We start from the raw sequence: 13,140 nt of genomic DNA, 5'->3' as shown, positions 1-13,140 counted from the left end.
CCTCAGCATCTTCACTAATATCCCAATAACACAACCTGCAGAAACCCATCCACAGCATCTCCACGAACCTTCCAATAACACAACCTACAGAAACCCATCCTCAGCATCTCCACTCACCTCCTAATAACACAACCTGCAGAAACACATCCTCAGCATCTCCACTCACCCCCCAATAACACAACCTGCAGAAACCCAGCCTCAGCATCTCCATCTTCTTCCAATAACATAACCTGCAGAAACCCATCCTCAGCATCTTCACTCACCTTCCAATAACACAACCTGCAGAAACACATCCTCAGCATCTTCACTCACCTCCCAATAACACAACCTGCAGAAACCCATCCTCAGCATCTTCACTAACCTTCCAATAACACAACCTGCAGAAACACATCCTCAGCATCTCCACTCACCCACCAATGACACAACCTGCAGAAACCCAGCCTCAGCATCTCCATCTTCTTCCAATAACAAAACCTGCAGAAACCCATCCTCAGCATCTTCACTCAGCTCCCAATAACACAACCTGCAGAAACCCATTCTCAGCGTCTTCACTCACCTCCTAATAACACAACCTGCAGAAACCCATTCTCAGCATCTCCAATCACCTCCCAATAACACAACCTGCAGAAACCCATCCACAGCATCTCCACTCACCTTCCAATAACACAACCTGCAGAAACCCATCCTCAGCATCTTCACTCACCTTCCAATAACACAACCTGCAGAAACCCATCCTCAGCATCTCCACTCACCTCCTAGTAAGACAACCTGCAGAAATCCATCCTCCGCATCTCCACTCACCCCCCAATAACACAACCTGCAGAAACCCATCCTCAGCATCTCCACTCACCTTACAATAATACAACCTGCAGAACCCCATCCTCAGCATCTTCAATCACCTTCCAATAATATAACCTGTAGAAACCCATCCTCAGCATCTTCACTCACCTTCCAAGACACAACCTGCAGAAACCCATCCCCAGCATCTCCACTCACCTTCCCATAACACAACCTGCAGAAAGCCATCCTCAGCATTTCCACTCACCTCGCAATAACACAACCTGCAGAAACCCATTCTCAGCATCTTCCCTAACCTCCCAATAACACTACCTGCAGAAACACATCCTCAGCATCTCCACTCACCTTCCAATAACCAAACCTGCAGAAACCTATCCTCAGCATCTCCACTCACCTTCGAATAACACAACCTGCAGAAACCCATCCTCAGCATCTTCACTAATATCCCAATAACACAACCTGCAGAAACCCATCCACAGCATCTCCACTCAGCTTCCAATAACACAACCTGCAGAAACCCATTCTCAGAATCTCCACTCACCTCCCAATAACACAACCTGCAGAAACCCATTCACAGCATCTCCACTCACCTTCCAATAACACAACCTGCAGAAACACATCCTCAGCATCTTCACTCACCTTCCAATAACACAACCTGCAGAAACCCATCCTCAGCATCTCCACTCACCTCCTACTAACACAACCTGCAGAAACCCATCCTCCGCATCTCCACTCACCCCCCAATAACACAACCTGCAGAAACCCATCCTCAGCATCTCCACTCACCTTACAATAATACAATCTGCAGAACCCCATCCTCAGCATCTTCACTCACCTTCCAATAACATAACCTGCAGAAACTCATCCTCAGCATCTTCATTCACCTTCCAATAACACAACCTGCAGAAACCTATCCTCAGCATCTTCACTCACCTTCCAATAACACAACCTGCAGAAACCCATCCTCATTATCTCCACCTGCAGAAGCCCACCCTCAGCATCTCCACTCACCTCCTAATAACACAAGCTGCAGAAACCCGTCCTCAGCATCTCCACTCACCTTCCAATAACACAACCTGCAGAAACCCAGCCTCAGCATCTCCATCTTCTTCCAATAACATAACCTGCAGAAACCCATCATCAGCATCTTCACTCACCTTCCAATAACACAACCTGCAGAAACCCATCCTCAGCATCTTCACTCACCCCCCAATAACAAAACCTGCAGAAACCCATCCTCAGAATCTTCACTACCCTTCCAATAACACAACCTTCAGAAACCCATCCTCAGCATCTCCACTCAACTCCCAATAGCAGAACCTGCAGAAACACATCCTCAGCATCTTCACTAACCTTCCAATAACACAATCTGCTGAAAACCATCCTCAGCATCTTCCCCAACCTTCCAACAACACAACCTTCAGAAACCCATCCTCAGCATCTCCACTCACCTCCCAATAACACAACCTGCTGAACCCATCCTCAGCATCGTCACTCACCTCCCAATAACACAACCTGCAGTAACCCATCCTCAGCATCTTCACTAACCTCCCAATAGCACAACCTGCAGAAACCCATCCTCAGCATCTTTACTCACCTCCCAATAACACAAACGGCAGAAGACCATCCTCAGCATCTTCACTAACCTTGCAATAACACAACCTGCAGAAACCCATCTTCAGCATTTTCACTCACCGTCCAATAACACAACCTGCAGAAACCCATCCTCAGCATCTTCACTCACCTCCCAATAACACAACCTGTAGAAACCCATCCTCAGCATCTTCACTAACCTTCCAATAACACAACCTGTAGAAACCCGTCCTCAGCATCTTCACTCACCTCCCAATAACACAACCTGCAGAAACCCATCCTCAGCATCTCCACTCACCTCCCAATAACACAACCTGCAGAAACCCATCCTCAGCATCTCCACTCACCCCCCAATAACACAACCTGCAGAAACCCATCCTCAGCATCTCCACTGACCTTCCAATAACACAACCAGAGGGTGGTGGTTGATGGGAAATGTTCAGAATGGATTTCAGTCTCAAGTGGAGTACCACAAGGATCTGTTCTGGGGCCGTTGCTGTTTGTCATTTTTATGAATGACCTAGAGGAAGGCTCAGAAGGGTGGGTGAGTAAATTTGCAGACGATACTAAAGTCGGTGGTGTTGTCGATAGTGTGGAAGGATGTAGCAGGTTACAGAGGGATATAGATAAGCTGCAGAGCTGGGCTGAGAGGTGGCAAATATAGTTTTTCACTTTGGAAGGAATAACAGGAATGCGGAATATTTGGCTAATGGTAAAGTACTTGAAAGTGTGGATGAGCAGAGGGATCTAGATGTCCTTGTACATAGATCCCTGAAAGTTGCCACCCAGGTTAATAGGGTTGTGAAGAAGGCCAATGGAGTGTTGGCCTTTATTGGTAGAGGGATTGAGTTCCGGAGTCGGGAGGTCATTTTGCAGCTGTACAGAACTCTGGTACGGCCGCATTTGGAGTATTGCGTACAGTTCTGGTCACCGCATTATAGGAAGGACGTGGAGGCTTTGGAGCGGGTGCAGAGGAGATTTACCAGGATGCTGCCTGGTATGGAGAGAAAATCTTATGAGGAAAGGCTGACGGACTTGAGGTTGTTTTCGTTGGAGAGAAGAAGGTTGAGAGGAGACTTAATAGAGGCAGACAAAATGATCAGGGGGTTGGATAGGGTGGACAGTGAGAGCCTTCTCCCGCGGATGGAAATGGCTGGCACGAGGGGACATAACTTTAAACTGAGGGGTAATAGATATAGGACAGAGGTCAGAGGTAGGTTCTTTACGCAAAGAGTAGTGAGGCCGTGGAATGCCCTACCTGCTACAGTAGTGAACTAGCAAACATTGAGGGCATTTAAAAGTTTATTGGATAAACATATGGATGATAATGGCATCGTGTAGGTTAGATGGCTTTTGTTTCGGTGAAACATCGTGGGCCGAAGGGCCTGTACTGCGCTGTATTGTTCTATATTCTATGTTCTATAAACCCACCTTCAGCATCTCCACTCACCTTCCAATAACACAACCTGCAGAAACCCATCCTCAGCATCTCCACTAACGTTCCAATAACACAACCTGCAGAAACCCATCCTCAGCATCTTCACTAATATCCCAATAACACAACCTGCAGAAACCCATCCACAGCATCTCCACGAACCTTCCAATAACACAACCTACAGAAACCCATCCTCAGCATCTCCACTCACCTCCTAATAACACAACCTGCAGAAACACATCCTCAGCATCTCCACTCACCCCCCAATAACACAACCTGCAGAAACCCAGCCTCAGCATCTCCATCTTCTTCCAATAACATAACCTGCAGAAACCCATCCTCAGCATCTTCACTCACCTTCCAATAACACAACCTGCAGAAACACATCCTCAGCATCTTCACTCACCTCCCAATAACACAACCTGCAGAAACCCATCCTCAGCATCTTCACTAACCTTCCAATAACACAACCTGCAGAAACACATCCTCAGCATCTCCACTCACCCACCAATGACACAACCTGCAGAAACCCAGCCTCAGCATCTCCATCTTCTTCCAATAACAAAACCTGCAGAAACCCATCCTCAGCATCTTCACTCAGCTCCCAATAACACAACCTGCAGAAACCCATTCTCAGCGTCTTCACTCACCTCCTAATAACACAACCTGCAGAAACCCATTCTCAGCATCTCCAATCACCTCCCAATAACACAACCTGCAGAAACCCATCCACAGCATCTCCACTCACCTTCCAATAACACAACCTGCAGAAACCCATCCTCAGCATCTTCACTCACCTTCCAATAACACAACCTGCAGAAACCCATCCTCAGCATCTCCACTCACCTCCTAGTAAGACAACCTGCAGAAATCCATCCTCCGCATCTCCACTCACCCCCCAATAACACAACCTGCAGAAACCCATCCTCAGCATCTCCACTCACCTTACAATAATACAACCTGCAGAACCCCATCCTCAGCATCTTCAATCACCTTCCAATAATATAACCTGTAGAAACCCATCCTCAGCATCTTCACTCACCTTCCAAGACACAACCTGCAGAAACCCATCCCCAGCATCTCCACTCACCTTCCCATAACACAACCTGCAGAAAGCCATCCTCAGCATTTCCACTCACCTCGCAATAACACAACCTGCAGAAACCCATTCTCAGCATCTTCCCTAACCTCCCAATAACACTACCTGCAGAAACACATCCTCAGCATCTCCACTCACCTTCCAATAACCAAACCTGCAGAAACCTATCCTCAGCATCTCCACTCACCTTCGAATAACACAACCTGCAGAAACCCATCCTCAGCATCTTCACTAATATCCCAATAACACAACCTGCAGAAACCCATCCACAGCATCTCCACTCAGCTTCCAATAACACAACCTGTAGAAACCCATTCTCAGAATCTCCACTCACCTCCCAATAACACAACCTGCAGAAACCCATTCACAGCATCTCCACTCACCTTCCAATAACACAACCTGCAGAAACACATCCTCAGCATCTTCACTCACCTTCCAATAACACAACCTGCAGAAACCCATCCTCAGCATCTCCACTCACCTCCTACTAACACAACCTGCAGAAACCCATCCTCCGCATCTCCACTCACCCCCCAATAACACAACCTGCAGAAACCCATCCTCAGCATCTCCACTCACCTTACAATAATACAATCTGCAGAACCCCATCCTCAGCATCTTCACTCACCTTCCAATAACATAACCTGCAGAAACTCATCCTCAGCATCTTCATTCACCTTCCAATAACACAACCTGCAGAAACCTATCCTCAGCATCTTCACTCACCTTCCAATAACACAACCTGCAGAAACCCATCCTCATTATCTCCACCTGCAGAAGCCCACCCTCAGCATCTCCACTCACCTCCTAATAACACAAGCTGCAGAAACCCGTCCTCAGCATCTCCACTCACCTTCCAATAACACAACCTGCAGAAACCCAGCCTCAGCATCTCCATCTTCTTCCAATAACATAACCTGCAGAAACCCATCATCAGCATCTTCACTCACCTTCCAATAACACAACCTGCAGAAACCCATCCTCAGCATCTTCACTCACCCCCCAATAACAAAACCTGCAGAAACCCAGCCTCAGCATCTCCACCTTCTTCAAATAACACAACCTGCAGAAACCCATCCTCAGCATCTCCACTCACCTTACAATAACACAACCTGCAGAAACCCATCCTCCGCATCTCCACTCACCCCCGAATAACACAACCTGCAGAAACCCAGCCTCAGCATCTCCATCTTCTTCCAATAATACAACCTGCAGAACCCCATCCTCAGCATCTTCACTCACCTCCCAATAACACAACCTGCAGAAACTCATCCTCCGCATCTCCACTCACCCCCCAATAACACAACCTGCAGAAAACCAGCCTCAGCATCTCCATCTTCTTCCAATAACACAACCTGCAGAAACCCATCCTCAGCATCTCCACTCACCTTACAATAATACAACCTGCAGAAACCCATCCTCAGCATCTTCACTCACCTCCCAATAACACAACCTGCAGAAACCCATCCTCAGCATCTTCACTCACCTCCCAATAACACAACCTGCAGAAACCCATCCTCAGCATTTCCACTCACCTTACAATAATACAACCTGCAGAAACCCATCCTCAGCATCTTCACTCACCTCCCAATAACATAACCTGCAGAAACCCATCCTCAGCATCTTCACTCACCTTCCAATAACACAACCTGCAGAAACCCATCCTCAGCATCTTCACTCACCTCCCAATAACACAACCTGCAGAAACCAATCCTCAGCATCTTCACTCACCTCCCAATAACACAACCTGCAGAAACCCATCCTCAGCATCTCCACTCACCTTCCAATAACACAACCTGAAGAAACCCATCCTCAGCATCTCCACTCACCTCCCAATAACACAACCTGCTGAACCCATCCTCAGCATCTCCACTCACCTCCCAATAACACAACCTGCAGAAACCCATCCTTAGCATCTTCACTCAGCTCCCAATAACACAACCTGCAGAAACCCATTCTCAGCATCTTCACTCACCTTCCAATAACACAACCTGCAGAAACCCATCCTTAGCATCTTCACTCAGCTCCCAATAACACAAACTGCAGAAACACATTTTCAGCGTCTTCACTCACCTCCTAATAACACAACCTGCAGAAACCCATCCTCAGCATCTTCACTCACCTGCCACTAACACAACCTGCAGAAACCCATCCTCAGCATCTCCACTCACCTCCTAATCACACAACCTGCAGAAACCCATCCTCAGCATCTGCACTCACCTTCCAATAACACAACCTGCAGAAACCCATCCTCAGCATCTCCACTAACCTCCCAATAACACAAACTGCAGAAACCCATCCTCAGCCTCTTCACTCACCTCCCAATAACACAACCTGCAGAAAGCCATCCTCAGCATCTTCACTCACCTCACAATAACACAACCTGCAGAATCCCATCCTCAGCATCTCCACTCACCTCCCAGTAACACAACCTGCAGAAACCCATCCTCAGCATCTCCACTCACCTCTCAATAACACAACCTGCAGAAACCCATTCTCAGCATCTTCACTAACCTCCCAATAACACAATCTGCAGATACGCATTCTCAGCATTTCCACTCATCTCTCAATAACACAACCTGCAGAAACCCATCCTCAGCATCTTCCCTAGCCGCCCAATAACACAACCTGCAGAATCCCATCCTCAGCATCTCCACTCACCTCCCAGTAACACAACCTGCAGAAATCCATCCTCAGCATCTCCACTCACCTCCCAATAACACAACCTGCTGAAACCGATCATCAGCATCTACACTCACCTCCCAATAACAGAACCTGCAGAGACCCATTCTCAGCATCTTCACTAACCTTCCAATAACAAAACCTGCAGAAACCCATTCTCAGCATCTTCACTAACCTTCCAATAACACAAACTGCAGAACACCATCCTCCGCATCTCCACTATCCTTCCAATAACTCAATCTGCAGAAACCGATCCTCAGCATCTTCACTGATCTTCCAATAACACAACCTGCAGAAACCCATCCTCAGCATCTCCACTCACCTCCCAATAACACAACCTGCAGAAACCCATCCTCAGCATCTTCACTAACATTCCAGTAACACAACCTACAGAAATCCATCCTCAGCATCTTCCCTTACCTCCCAAGAACACAACCTGCAGAAATGCATCCTCAGCATCTTCACTCACCTCCCAATAACACAACCTGCAGAAACCCAACCTCAGAATCGTCACTCATCTCCCAATAATACAACCTGCAGAAATCCATCCTCAGCAACTCCACTCACCTCCCAATAACACAACCTGCAGAAACCCATCCTCAGCATCTCCACTCATCTCCCAATTACACAACCTGCAGAACCCCATTCTCAGCATCTCTACTGACCTTCCAATGACACAACCTGCAGAAACCCATCCTCAGCATCTTCACTCACCTCCGAATAACACAACCTGCAGAAACACATCCCCAGCATCTCCACTCAGCTCCCAATAGCACTAGCGGCAGAAACCCATCCTCAGACTCTCCACTGACCTCCCAATAACACAACCTGCAGAAACCCATCCTCAGCATCTTCACTCACCTTCCAATAACACAACCTGCAGAAAGCCATCCTCAGCATCTTCACTCACCTTCCAATAACACAACCTGCAGAAACCCATCCTCAGCATCTCCACTCACCTCCCAATAACACAACCTGCAGAAAGCCATCTTCAGCATCTCCATCTCCTTCCAATAACATAACCTGCAGAAACCCATTCTCAGCATCTCCACTCACCTCCTAATAACACAACCTGCAGAAATCCATTCTCAGCATTTCCACTCACCTCCCAATAACACAACCTGCAGAAAACCATCCTCAGCAACTCCACTCACCTCCCAATATCACAACCTGCAGAAACCCATCCTCAGCATCTCCACTCACCTTCCAACAACGCAACCTGCAGAAACCCATCGTCAGCATCTTCCCTTACGTCCCAAGAACACAAACTGCAGAAATCCATCCTCAGCATCTCCGCTCACCCCCCAATAACACAACCTACAGAAATCCATCCTCAGCATCTTCACTAACCTCCCAATAACATAACCTGCAGAACCCATCCTCAGCATCTCCACTCATCTCCCAATTACACAACCTGCAGACACACATCCCCAGCATCTCCACTCAGCTCCCAATAGCACTACCGGCAGAAACCTATTCTCAGACTCTCCACTGATCTCCCAATAACAGAACCTGCAGAAACCCATCCTCAGCATCTTCACTCACCTTCCAATAACACAACCTGCAGAAATCCATCCTCAGCATCTTCACTCACCTTCCAATAACACAACCTGCAGAAACCCATCCTCAGCATCTCCACTCACCTCCCAATAACACAACCTGCAGAAACCCATTCTCAGCAACTCCACTCACCTCCCAATATCACAACCTGCAGAAACCCATCCTCAGCATCTTCCCTAACCTTCCAATAACACAACCTGCAGAAACCCATTCTCAGCATTTTCACTCACCTTCCAATAACACAACCTGCAGAAACCCATCCTCAGCATCTCCACTCACCTCCCAATAACACAAACTGCAGAAACCCATCCTCAGCATCTTCCCTAACCTTCCAATAACACAACCTGCAGAAACCAATTCTCAGCATTTCCACTCATCTCCCAATAACACAACCTGCAGAAACCCATCCTCAGCATCTTCCCTAACCTTCCAATAACACAACATGCAGAAACACATTCTCAGCATTTTCACTCATCTCCCAATAACACAACCTGCAGAAACCCATCCTCAGCATCTTCACAAATCTTCCAATAACACAACCAGCAGAAACCCGTCCTCAGCATCTCCACTCACCTCCCAATAACACAACCTGCAGTAATCCATCCTCAGCATCTCCACTCACCTCCCAATAACAGAACCTGCCGAAACCCATCCTCAGCATCTTCACTCACATTCCAGTAACACAACCTACAGAAATCCATCCTCAGCATCTTCCCTTACGTCCCAAGAACACAACCTGCAGAAATCCATCCTCAGCATCTTCACTAACCTCCCAATTACACAACCTGCAGACACACATCCCCAGCATCTCCACTCAGCTCCCAATAGCACTACCGGCAGAAACCTATTCTCAGACTCTCCACTGACCTCCCAATAACAGAACCTGCAGAAACCCATCCTCAGCATCTTCACTCACCTTCCAATAACACAACCTGCAGAAATCCATCCTCAGCATCTTCACTCACCTTCCAATAACACAACCTGCAGAAACCCATCCTCAGCATCTCCACTCACCTCACAATAACACAACCTGCAGAAACCCATTCTCAGCAACTCCACTCACCTCCCAATATCACAACCTGCAGAAACCCATCCTCAGCATCTTCCCTAACCTTCCAATAACACAACCTGCAGAAACCCATTCTCAGCATTTTCACTCACCTTCCAATAACACAACCTGCAGAAACTCATTCTCAGCATCTCCACTCACCTCCCAATAACACAAACTGCAGAAACCCATCCTCAGCATCTTCCCTAACCTTCCAATAACACAACCTGCAGAAACCAATTCTCAGCATTTCCACTCATCTCCCAATAACACAACCTGCAGAAACCCATCCTCAGCATCTTCACAAATCTTCCAATAACACAACCTGCAGAACCCCATCCTCAGCATCATCACAAATCTTCCAATCACACTTCCTGCAGAAACCCATCCTCAGCATCTCCACTCACCTTCCAATAACACAATGTGCAGGAACCCATCCTCAGCATCTTCACTCACATTCCAGTAACACAACCTACAGAAATCCATCCTCAGCATCTTCCCTTACCTCCCAAGAACACAACCTGCAGAAACGCATCCTCAGCATCTTCACTCACCTCCCAATAACACAACCTGCAGAAACCCATCCTCAGCAACTCCACTCACCTCCCAATAACACAACCTGCAGAAACCCATCCTCAGCATCTTCACTCACCTCCCAATAACACAACCTGCAGAAACCCATCCTCAGCATCTCCACTCATCTCCCAATTACACAACCTGCAGAACCCCATTCTCAGCATCTCTACTGACCTTCCAATGACACAACCTGCAGAAACCCATCCTCAGCATCTTCACTCACCTCCGAATAACACAACCTGCAGAAACACATCCCCAGCATCTCCACTCAGCTCCCAATAGCACTAGCGGCAGAAACCCATCCTCAGACTCTCCACTGACCTCCCAATAACACAACCTGCAGAAACCCATCCTCAGCATCTTCACTCACCTTCCAAAAACACAACCTGCCGAAACCCATCCTCAGCATCTTCACTCACCTTCCAATAACACAACCTGCAGAAACCCATCCTCAGCATCTCCACTCACCTCCCAATAACACAACCTGCAGAAAGCCATCCTCAGCATCTCCATCTCCTTCCAATAACATAACCTGCAGAAACCCATTCTCAGAATCTCCACTCACCTCCTAATAACACAACCTGCAGAAATCCATTCTCAGCATTTCCACTCACCTCCCAATAACACAACCTGCAGAAAACCATCCTCAGCAACTCCACTCACCTCCCAATATCACAACCTGCAGAAACCCATCCACAGCATCTTCCCTAACCTTCCAATAACACAACATGCAGAAACACATTCTCAGCATTTTCACTCATCTCCCAATAACACAACCTGCAGAAACCCATCCTCAGCATCTTCACAAATCTTCCAATAACACAACCTGCAGAAACCCATCCTCAGCATCTCCACTCACCTTCCAATAACACAACCTGCAGAAACCCATCCTCAGCATCTCCACTCACCTTCCAATAACACAACCTGCAGAAACCCATCCTCAGCATCTCTACTCACCTCCCAATAACACAACCTGCAGAAACCCATCCTTAGCATCTTCACTCACCTCCCAATAACACAACCTGCAGAAACCCATCCTCAGCATCTTCACTCACCTTCCAATAACACAAACTGCAGAAACCCATCCTCAGCATCTCCACTCACCTCCCAATAACACAACCTGCAGAAACCCATCCTCAGCATCTCCACTCACCACCCAATAACACAACCTGCAGAAACCCATCCTCAGCATCTCCACTCACCTCCCAATAACACAACCTGCAGAAACCCATCCTCAACATCTCCACTAACCTTCCAATAACACAACCTGCAGAAACCCATCCTCAGCATCTTCACTCACCTCCGAATAACACAACCTGCAGAAACACATCCCCAGCATCTCCACTCAGCTCCCAATAGCACTAGCGGCAGAAACCCATCCTCAGACTCTCCACTGACCTCCCAATAACACAACCTGCAGAAACCCATCCTCAGCATCTTCACTCACCTTCCAAAAACACAACCTGCAGAAACCCATCCTCAGCATCTTCACTCACCTTCCAATAACACAACCTGCAGAAACCCTTCCTCAGCATCTCCACTCACCTCCCAATAACACAACCTGCAGAAAGCCATCCTCAGCATCTCCATCTCCTTCCAATAACATAACCTGCAGAAACCCATTCTCAGAATCTCCACTCACCTCCTAATAACACAACCTGCAGAAATACATTCTCAGCATTTCCACTCACCTCCCAATAACACAACCTGCAGAAAACCATCCTCAGCAACTCCACTCACCTCCCAATCTCACAACCTGCAGAAACCCATCCACAGCATCTTCCCTAACCTTCCAATAACACAACATGCAGAAACACATTCTCAGCATTTTCACTCATCTCCCAATAACACAACCTGCAGAAACCCATCCTCAGCATCTTCACAAATCTTCCAATAACACAACCTGCAGAAACCCATCCTCAGCATCTCCACTCACCTTCCAACAACGCAGCCTGCAGAAACCCATCATCAGCATCTCCACTCACCTCCCAATAACACAACCTGCAGAAACCCATCCTCAGCATCTCCACTCACCTTCCAATAACACAACCTGCAGAAACCCATCCTCAGCATCTCTACTCACCTCCCAATAACACAATCTGCAGAAACCCATCCTTAGCATCTTCACTCACCTCCCAATAACACAACCTGCAGAAACCCATCCTCAGCATCTTCACTCACCTTCCAATAACACAAACTGCAGAAACCCATCCTCAGCATCTCCACTCACCTCCCAATAACACAACCTGCAGAAACCCATCCTCAGCATCTCCACTCACCACCCAATAACACAACCTGCAGAAACCCATCCTCAGCATCTCCACTCACCTCCCAATAACACAACCTGCA

Source organism: Scyliorhinus torazame, chromosome 23, assembly GCF_047496885.1.
Source record: "Scyliorhinus torazame isolate Kashiwa2021f chromosome 23, sScyTor2.1, whole genome shotgun sequence".
In the NCBI taxonomy this organism is placed as follows: domain Eukaryota; kingdom Metazoa; phylum Chordata; class Chondrichthyes; order Carcharhiniformes; family Scyliorhinidae; genus Scyliorhinus; species Scyliorhinus torazame.
The sequence above is the reverse complement of the archived record's forward strand: the minus strand, read 5'-3'. Positions refer to the sequence as shown.